We start from the raw sequence: 9,584 nt of genomic DNA on the forward strand, positions 1-9,584 counted from the left end.
TGACAGGGTGCGTTGAACATTTCCACTGAGAGGATGGGAGGTAGCCACTGACAACGGTGAAACCCTTGCATACAGCTTGCCATGGAAAGGAGTAAGAAGGATTGGATGAAGACAGTAGGAAAGCAGAGAGACGGAAGGAACACAGCACCTTCATACGCTTATCTGAAATTCCCACCAATGAATTGCATAAGTATCTCTATCTTTATCTTTATGTTTCATTCGTATATCACCCATACCCATTTGAGTTTGCCTGACTAAGATTTACAAGGTGACCATAGCTTGCTTCATACCAACAATCTCTGTGGGATCGACCCTTACTCGCGTAAGGTTTATTACTTGGACGACCCAGTACACTTGCTGGTTAGTTGTGCGAAGTTGTAGTGATCACAATTTCATCCACCAGTCATCTTCTTTAATTCTTGTGCTGCAGAAACTCCATCAAATCCAGCTGAATGCTACCTAAAATAAACAGAATTGCACAAGACTCAAAGTAGCATCCATAGTGGCTAAACGACAATTAATTCTTGATTAAAGTTAACAATTTAAATGCAAATTCATTAGGAAAAGATAAGAAAGATGCTCATGCATCAGTGGTACATGAGTAATTTTCAAAAAAAATTAACTTAAAAAATTTCAAAATTTTCTTACTAAACTAGAAAACAAGAAATCTTAACAGTGATCATGTAACTTAGAATGGGAAAACATAAAATCAAATAAAGTACTGAAAACATAGATAAGATAAGAGAGATGAGGTGAAACTCAACCACCTCAGTCATGGTAGCTACTGCTCTCTCCGGAGGATCCCTTCTGGAACTTCAACTCTTCCAACTCGCGCCCCTACTTCTTCTGCTCCTCAGTCAGCTTATGAAGGATGATAGAATGGCTTCTATGTTCTTTTTTCAGTTTGTCCATGGTGGATATCAACTGTCCAATGGATACTGCCAGTTGATTCTAGTGCTCACACGGAGGGATACTTTGCTCTTGAGGCCATTCAGGCTGCTTCCTCTGAGGAAGGAAAACTGGCTTCTGAATTGGTGCTTGCCCAAGTTTCTGAGTGTGCTCCATGCTCTTCTTGGTGATTGGGTTGTCCACTGCAATAAATATATCTCTATCAATCTGGACTTTGGCCGCCTCACACAAGCGAGAGATGAGATTAGGAAAATCCAGGCTAGAGAGGGTTGCGGTCTTTGCTGCGATATTGTATATCTCCAAATGGATTAACTGATGAACTTCCACTTTGTTATAAAGCATAATGAAATAGATCATCACAGCTCGCCTCACAGTGACCTCAGAGCGATTACTAGTGGGGAGGATGGAGCGTTGAATAAACTCCAGCCAACCTCTAGCAACTAGCTTGAGATCATTCCTTCTCAACTGGAATGGTTGACCCCTAGTGTCCTTCTTCCATTGTGCTCCGGGGAGGCATATGTCTTTGAGCACTTGATCCAATCTTGGATCGGCTTGTACTCTGAGGGTTATCTTTTGATAGAGGCAGCTTAAAGATTTCCCTCACTTTTTCCATTCCGAACTGCAGAGTCCTACCTCGGTCTATGGTGCGCCAAGTTTTGAATTCAGGGTGCTCCTTCTTTTGTTTGTTTGTCATTCATAGATTTGCATAAAATTCTCGGACTTTCAGAACTCTAACTTCATTTATGGAGTTGGCTAGAATTTTCCAACCCCTAATTTGAATTTTCTCTTGAATTTCTGTGTACTCGTCAGCCTTTAATTCAAATTTTACTTCCGGGATTACCTTCTTCTTGCTAACAACATTGTAGTAATGTTCCTCATGAAGCTTGGTGTAAAACCGATAGAGCTCGTAAGCAACTATTGAGGGAGCTTTTTCTTTCCTCTTTCTTGAGGATGATTGATGCGTGAGCATCTTATCAATCTTTTCCTAGTGAATTTGCATCTAATTTGTTGAGTTTAATTAAGAATTAATTATATTTTAGCCACTATGGATGCTATTTTGAGTTTTGTGCATATTTATTTATTTTAGGTAGCATTCGGAGGAATTTGATGAAGTTTCTGCAGAGAAAAAGAAGAAACCAAAGAGATGACCAGTGAAGACCGACGCGAACGCATGGCTCATGCGACCGCGCGGAATGGAGAAATCACAATGACTCGATCGCGTGCTTGACGCGAATGCGTGGACTTGAATCTGCACAAATGACGTGAGCGCGTGGACGACGCAGACGCGTCACATGCGCGATCTGCAATAATACAGAAAACGCTGGGGGCGATTTCTGGGCTGTTTTGACCCAGTTTTCAGCCCAGAAAACATAGATTAGAAGCTGCAGAATGGACAAATCAAGTGGTCATCACCCATCAACTGAAGATCTGTTAATTAATTCGAATTTAAATTCAAATCTTATCTTTTAGGAAAAGATATTATTTTTAATTTTAGATAATTAGATTTTAAATTTATTAGGATTAGTTATAAATAGGAATTTAGATGCCATCAGATTGAAGATAACTGACAATCCTAATTTTCTCTCTTTTTCATGAGCAACTAATCCTCTACTATTAAGGTTAGGAGTTCTGTCTATTTGTATGGATTGATTTTATTGCTTTTTCTATTTTAATTCATGTATGGATTTATAATTTAAGAATTGTTTTTGCTCTTTATCTTATGAATTTAGGTGGAACGGAAGTATGACCCTTTTTCTATTTGAGTTCTTGTAAAACTTGGAAAAGCTCTTTACTTGAACAACAGCTTGAAAACATATTCTCCTAAATTTTAATTATCTGGATTTAACGGGATACATGACATATAATCCTTCTATTTTTGGGTAATTAGAATTATGTGGCATGCAAACTGGAATTTGATCATGTAGCTTCTAATTGGAATTAATTGACCAAGGAATTGGCAGTTAATAAATTTTAGAGGGAGACTAGAAAGGTCTAAGGAATTAGGGTCTAGTCACATATAGTTTGCCATAAATTAGATCCTACATAATTAAAATAGTTAGTAAGAAAAGTAAATCCAGAAAAAATAGATAACTCTGAAGCCTTAACTGTTTTCTCCATATTTTATTCCCAATTTATTTAATTGTCTATACTTTTGATATTCTGAATTCGAACTTAAACCTTTTGAACATCTCAAAACTAATTTCTGCTTGCCTAACTAAGCCAATCAATCAATCATTGTTGCTTGATCCATCAATCCTCGTGGGATCGACCCTTACTCACGTAAGGTATTACTTGGTACGACCCGGTGCACTTGCCGATTAGTTTGTGGGTTGTAAAATACCGCACCAAATTTTTGGCGCTGTTGTCGGGGATTGATAGTGATTAACAACTATTAGTTGTTTGATTGCTTAGATTAGGCATTTTATTTTTAATTTTATTAAAAATATATTTTAAAAAAATAATTTTGAAAAAAAATTAAAAAAATATATATTTTTTCTAAAAAATTTCTTAATTTTTGAAATTAAGTTTGGTGTCCCATAGTAATTTTTCTTTAAAAAAATATTTTAAAAAAAATCCTAGTATCTTTTTTTATTTAATTTTTGAATTTATAAATTAAAAAAATAATATTTCTGTTCTGTCTTCTCTGCTTTTCTGTTTACCACATGGTGCGCTTAATCCTTTTTGGTGTTTTGTGCTAAGAAAAAATAATGGAGAGAGATCACATGGGTTACTACTCACACCCGAGTAGTGATTCATATTATGGTGGATGGAGGAACTATCCAAATTTTGGTTGGCAAAGTCAAAACCAAAGAAACTTCAATGCTCCATGTTCCAACAATCAAGAGCCAACACCTCCATATTCATATCAAGAACCATCATCTTTCTACCCATACCAAGAACCAACATCTCCCTTTTCATATCAAGAACCATAATCTCCTTCTTATTCATATCAAGAGCCACAATCTCCTTATTCATCTCAAATACCATCAGATCTTGAGCTCCTCATGAAAGAATTCCTACATGATATAAAGACGAGTGTAAAAAATGTAGAGAATTATGTGCAGACGATGATTAAGAACCAGGAAGTGGAACAAGAAAATTTCTTCCCAAGAGATACAATGCAAGATCCTATGGAAGAAAGTGAGGAAACCAATCAAAGGAGTTTATACTCTAGTGAATTAGAGAACTTTTCACCCTCACATATGGAAGAAGAGGAAAATACACAACCTCTCATGCCCTTGGTAAACAATAAAGAAGAGATTGAATTAGAAGAAAGCTACCAAGAGGAAGAGGTTCAAATTGAGGAAGCTTGTAAAGAGGTAGAAGAAATCAAAGGAGAGCACAAAGGAGTGGAGCTTGCAAGACCTCTTCCAAAGCCATCACCATCCAATACAACATTTAAGTGGGAAAAATTCCTATCCTTAACCCTTCCTTTCCCACTTGAATACGGGCTACTAGAGACGGATGGTCAACTTAGAGCTCTTTGTGGCATTAAGAGTAAGAGGAAGATGGTTAGTGGCAAGAGAGGTCAAGCAAGGTTCAATATGGTTGCATGCTCCAAATTGAAGTGTAAGGATTGGTGTAGAGCTCAATTGAATGGATCTAGAAGGTTGTTTGGATGTCTTTGTGAGAATTCAGATCGCTTGCCACCCAGTGAGAATAATGGTGATACACAAGAAGACGGGTGTAAAAGCAAGGTTTGGGACCCTGGAATTCATTCCCACAATAAACTCTCTTGGGGCCTTGTCACTTGCTTCAACTTGCTCGAAGGTGTTATGCGCCTAGTTTGGGATCCCGGTCGCCACTGGAAGTATAAACATTGGTGGAGATTTCTGGATCAGTACAAGCACAAACCACCATGACAAAGAGCTCACCACATGTCCAACTTAAGGACTTTAACTAAAAGTGTTTGGTGGGAGACAACCCACCGTGGTATGATTGTTTCTTTTCATTCTTAGTTGTTTTTCGTAGTAGTAGTTTTCTTACTTAGTTGATTCTATTGAAGTTTTTACTAATTTTTTGATCATGCAGCTATCTTAGGATAGGAGCCGGATATTTAAAAAAAAAGAGAAGATGAGCACATGACGCGCAAGCATCGCTGACGCGTACGTATCATATGCATGTGCGCAAAAAATAAATATGAACAGAGAGTTGCGCGGGAGTGGCGCCAGAATGAAGCCTTTCACACAAACAAGCTCACGCAAACGCGTACCCCATGCGTGCGCGTCATTCATGATTTTGGCACACCACGCGTACGCGTCACTGACGCGTACGCGTGACTTGGAAAAACGGCGTAAATATATGTTTCGGCAGAGAGTTGTGCGTGCATGCGGCTGCCTTCGCGCGAATCGCACAAAACCCATGGCACGCGAACGCGTGCTTGATGCTAACGCGTCATACAGAAAATTCGCGACCCAAGCGTACGCGTCGCTTGCGCTGCACAACTCCACTAGTTTACCACCCAGTTTTCACTTTTCTTTCTCTCTCCCACTCCTAATTCTCTCTTGTTCTTTTATCCTTATATTCTTCTTTCCTCTCACTATTTGTTTTTGTTTTCAGTTCTTCTTTACTTGAGGACAAGCAAACCTTTAAATTTGGTGTTGACGCTGCGCTTATAGGTTTTCTAGCACAAAAGGGAGGCGAATCATCTTCACAAAGGAGCACAACCTGAAGAATAAAGCGACCACTAGGATAATTAAGGTGGTTGAGTTCCTTTCATTTTTATTCCTCCCCTCTTTTTCTATGTGATGTCCCGGTTCTCTGCTATTTTGCTTTGTTTGTTGCATGATCCTTTATTAGTTAGAATCTTAGGACTAGTTTAGTTTTCTTTTAATTGCTGAAAAGATGTTTCATGCACCACTCACTGAACTTGAATCTAAAAAAAAGAAAAGAAAAAAAAAGTGATGTATTGCATGAGAAATTGAGTTAATTTTAAAAATAGTCTTATTTACTTAAATGTGGTGGTATTTTCTATGATTTTAGAATGCATGATATGAACAGTGTATATTTGAATTTGAATCAAGGGATGTTGATGTATAAGGAACATGAATTTAGAGAATTATTATGACTTCTCTGAAATAAATAAAAATTTAATCCTTGAAGCAAAAGAAACAGCGAAAAAAAAGTAAAAAAATCAATAAATAAATAAATGAATAAAAATAAAAGCAAGGTCCAAGGCTCTGAGCATCAATGACTAGGGGGGTCAGACATGATTAAAAGCTCTAAGAGTTGTTTCCCTAGTCATATGCTTGTGGTGTGATTGTGTCAAGTAATCCTTGAGACAGAACACTTAAAGTCGAGATCAATTGCATTTAACAAAGTATGCCAAAGGCTTTGAGCACCACTGTCTAGGGATAATTAAAAAAAATCAGAACTTAAAGAGAGTTCTCCAATTAAGTGCTTGTGGTGTTTCTGTGTCAAGTAAACCTTGAGACAAAACATTTAAAGTCACAGCTAGGCTCAAGGTGCAAAGCACCAAAGAAAAATAAATTAAAGTAAATTTTGCTATGTTCAAGGATTAAACTGAAATATAAAGATCAGAGAATTCATAATATTATTCGGATTCTAATTCCGAATGACAAAAACATTCTTGATTCAAAGGAGAGTGAGATGCCAAACCTATTCAGGATTACAGTTATAAACCCCACTATAAAAAGAGATATGAGCTTAATCAAACTCTCATTCTCATGCAAATTCACATCCCAAGCCTATATTAGTTTTGGTTGCTTGAGGACAAGCAACAGTTTAAGTTTGGTGTTGTGATGCCTGAGCATCTTATCAATCTTTTCCTAGTGAATTTGCATCTATTTTGTTGAGTTTAATTAATAATTAATTATATTTTAGCCATTATGGATGCTATTTTGAGTTTTGTGCAATTTTATTTATTTTAGGTAGCATTCGGAGGGATTTGATGAAGTTTCTGCAGAGAAAAAGAAGAAACCAAAGAGATGACCAGCAAAGACCGACGCGGAAGCATGGCTCACGCAACTGCGTGGAATGGAGAAATCGCAATGATGCGATCGCGTGCCTGACACGAACACGTGGATTGGAATCTGCACAAATGACGCAAGCGCGTGGACGACACGGACGCGTCACATGCGCGATCTGCAATAATACAGAAAACGCTGGAGACGATTTCTGGGTTGTTTTGACCCAGTTTCCAGCCCAAAAAACACATATTAGAAGCTGCAGAATGGACAAATCAAGTGGTCCCCACCCATCAACTGAAGATATGTTAATTAATTCGAATTTAAATTCAAATCTTATCTTTTAGGAAAAGATATTATTTTTAATTTTAGATAATTATATTTTAAATTTATTAGGATTAGTTATAAATAGGAATTTAGATGCCATCAGATTGAAGATAACTGACAATCCTAATTTTCTCTCTTTTCCATGAGCAACTAATCCTCCACTATTAAGGTTAGGAGCTCTGTCTATTTGTATGGATTGATTTTATTGCTTTTTCTATTTTAATTCATGTATGGATTTATAATTTAAGAATTGTTTTCGCTCTTTATCTTATGGATTTGGGTGGAACGGAAGTATGAACCTTTTTCTATTTGAGTTCTTGTAAAACTTGGAAAAGCTCTTTACTTGAACAACAGCTTGAAAACATATTCTCCTAAATTTTAATTATCTGGATTTAACGAGATACGTAACATATAATCCTTCTATTTTTGGGTAATTAGAATTTATGTGGCATGCAAACTGGAATTTGATCATGTAGCTTCTAATTGGAATTAATTGACCAAGGAATTGGCAGTTAATAAATTTTAGAGGGAGACTAGAAAGGTCTAAGGAATTAGGGTCTAGTCACATATAGTTTGCCATAAATTAAATCCTACATAATTAAAATAGCTAGTAAGAAAAGTAAATCCGGAAAAAATAGATAACTCTGAAGCCTTAATTGTTTTCTCTATATTTTATTCCAAATTTATTTAATTGTCTATACTTTTGATATTCTGAATTTGAACTTAAACCTTTTGAACATCTCAAAATCGATTTCTGCTTGCCTAACTAAGCCAATCAATCAATCATTGTTACTTGATCTATCAATCCTCGTGGGATCGACCCTTACTCACGTAAGGTATTACTTGGTACGACCCGGTGCACTTACCGATTAGTTTGTGGGTTGTAAAATACCGCACCAATGATTCCCCAACCTTTGGTGCCATGGAGAGTGAAAAGTAGAGTATCCCAACACTAAACTTAAGACTTTTGCTTGTCTTTGAGCAAAGAGAAAAGGAAAGAAAGAGATAGGATGTAAGGTGAAAGAAAGAAAGAATAGGAGGGAAGAGATGTGAAAAGAGTGAAGGAAGTATACGGATTTATAGTAGTGGGGTGGTGGTAAATTCGATCATGGTAGGGGTGGGGGAAAAATTTGAGTGAATATATGATTTATGGAGAGATGAGGTGAAAAGATATGAGTAGAATTTGTGGAGATAAACCATTTGTACAGAATGATAAAGGGGCCTTAATCTTGTTAGGCATAGGTGCTTTTTTTCTAGTATTCAAGGCTCTTTATTTTGGGGGTATATATGATACCTGGGCTTCGGGAGGAGGGGATGTAAGAAAAATTACCAACTTGACCCTTAGTCCAAGTATTATATTTGGTTATTTACTAAAATCACCTTTTGGAGGAGAGGGATGGATTGTTAGTGTGGACAATTTGGAAGATATAATTGGGGGGCATGTATGGTTGGGTTCGATTTGTATACTTGGTGGAATTTGGCATATTTTAACCAAACCTTTTGCAAAAGAAGTAATGGGGATTCAGGGGATTTATATGAAAGAGAAATAGTGGTGAGGATAAAAAAGATGTGATTTGAAAAGATATGGGTGCGAATTAGGAGATTTGGTTGATATTCAAATCATTGGTGAAGCTGCCCCCTCCTGTGGCATTGAAGATGTCCAATATGGACGTAAAATGCCCCAAGGGGACCAGATTGCACCAAGCAAACATCCAATTTGGATGTTCAATGACTATATGCCCACACCCTCCCTTTGGCGCTGATGATTGGATTTTTGACGGTTTAGAATTTCACTAATGAAATCTCGTTGTAAAGTATAGTCTCTAAACCAATAATAATCCTTTCATACAAAAATTTGTTTGTCACAAGTACAAACCCCCTAAAATCTATAAACCGAAGTATTTAAACCTCGGGTCATCTCTCAAAGGACTTGCAGGGTAGTGTTCTTGTTATTAGTTATGGACTTGTTTATTTTGGGGTTTTGGATGAGAAATATGAATAGTAAATGGTAAGAAAACTTTATTAACAAAATGGTCTTGGCAAGGTTTGGTTGTCAAGGGTCTTCATCATTATTACTAGCCACAAGTATGGTAGTTGCAATGATTAATCCCACTTAGTCATCCTTAAATCAATTAACAAAGGAAAGTCAAGTGAGTTATATCAATCCTAGTCCATAAATCCTAGCTTTCCACTAATTGGATTAATGAAGGCTAGAGTTAATGGCTATCAACTATCAATCAATTGGACACTAGTGACTCAAGAAATCCTAAGTTACCTTCTCAAGCAAAGAACATAAAATTTTAGTCCAACATTCTTCCAAGCATTTAATCAAACACTTGGAAGGCACAAAAGAAAAGTATAGTAAATCACAACAAGAATGAATTCTAACAACAATTGAATACAAAGAATTAACAACAACAA

Source organism: Arachis duranensis, chromosome 9 (genome assembly GCF_000817695.3).
Source record: "Arachis duranensis cultivar V14167 chromosome 9, aradu.V14167.gnm2.J7QH, whole genome shotgun sequence".
In the NCBI taxonomy this organism is placed as follows: domain Eukaryota; kingdom Viridiplantae; phylum Streptophyta; class Magnoliopsida; order Fabales; family Fabaceae; genus Arachis; species Arachis duranensis.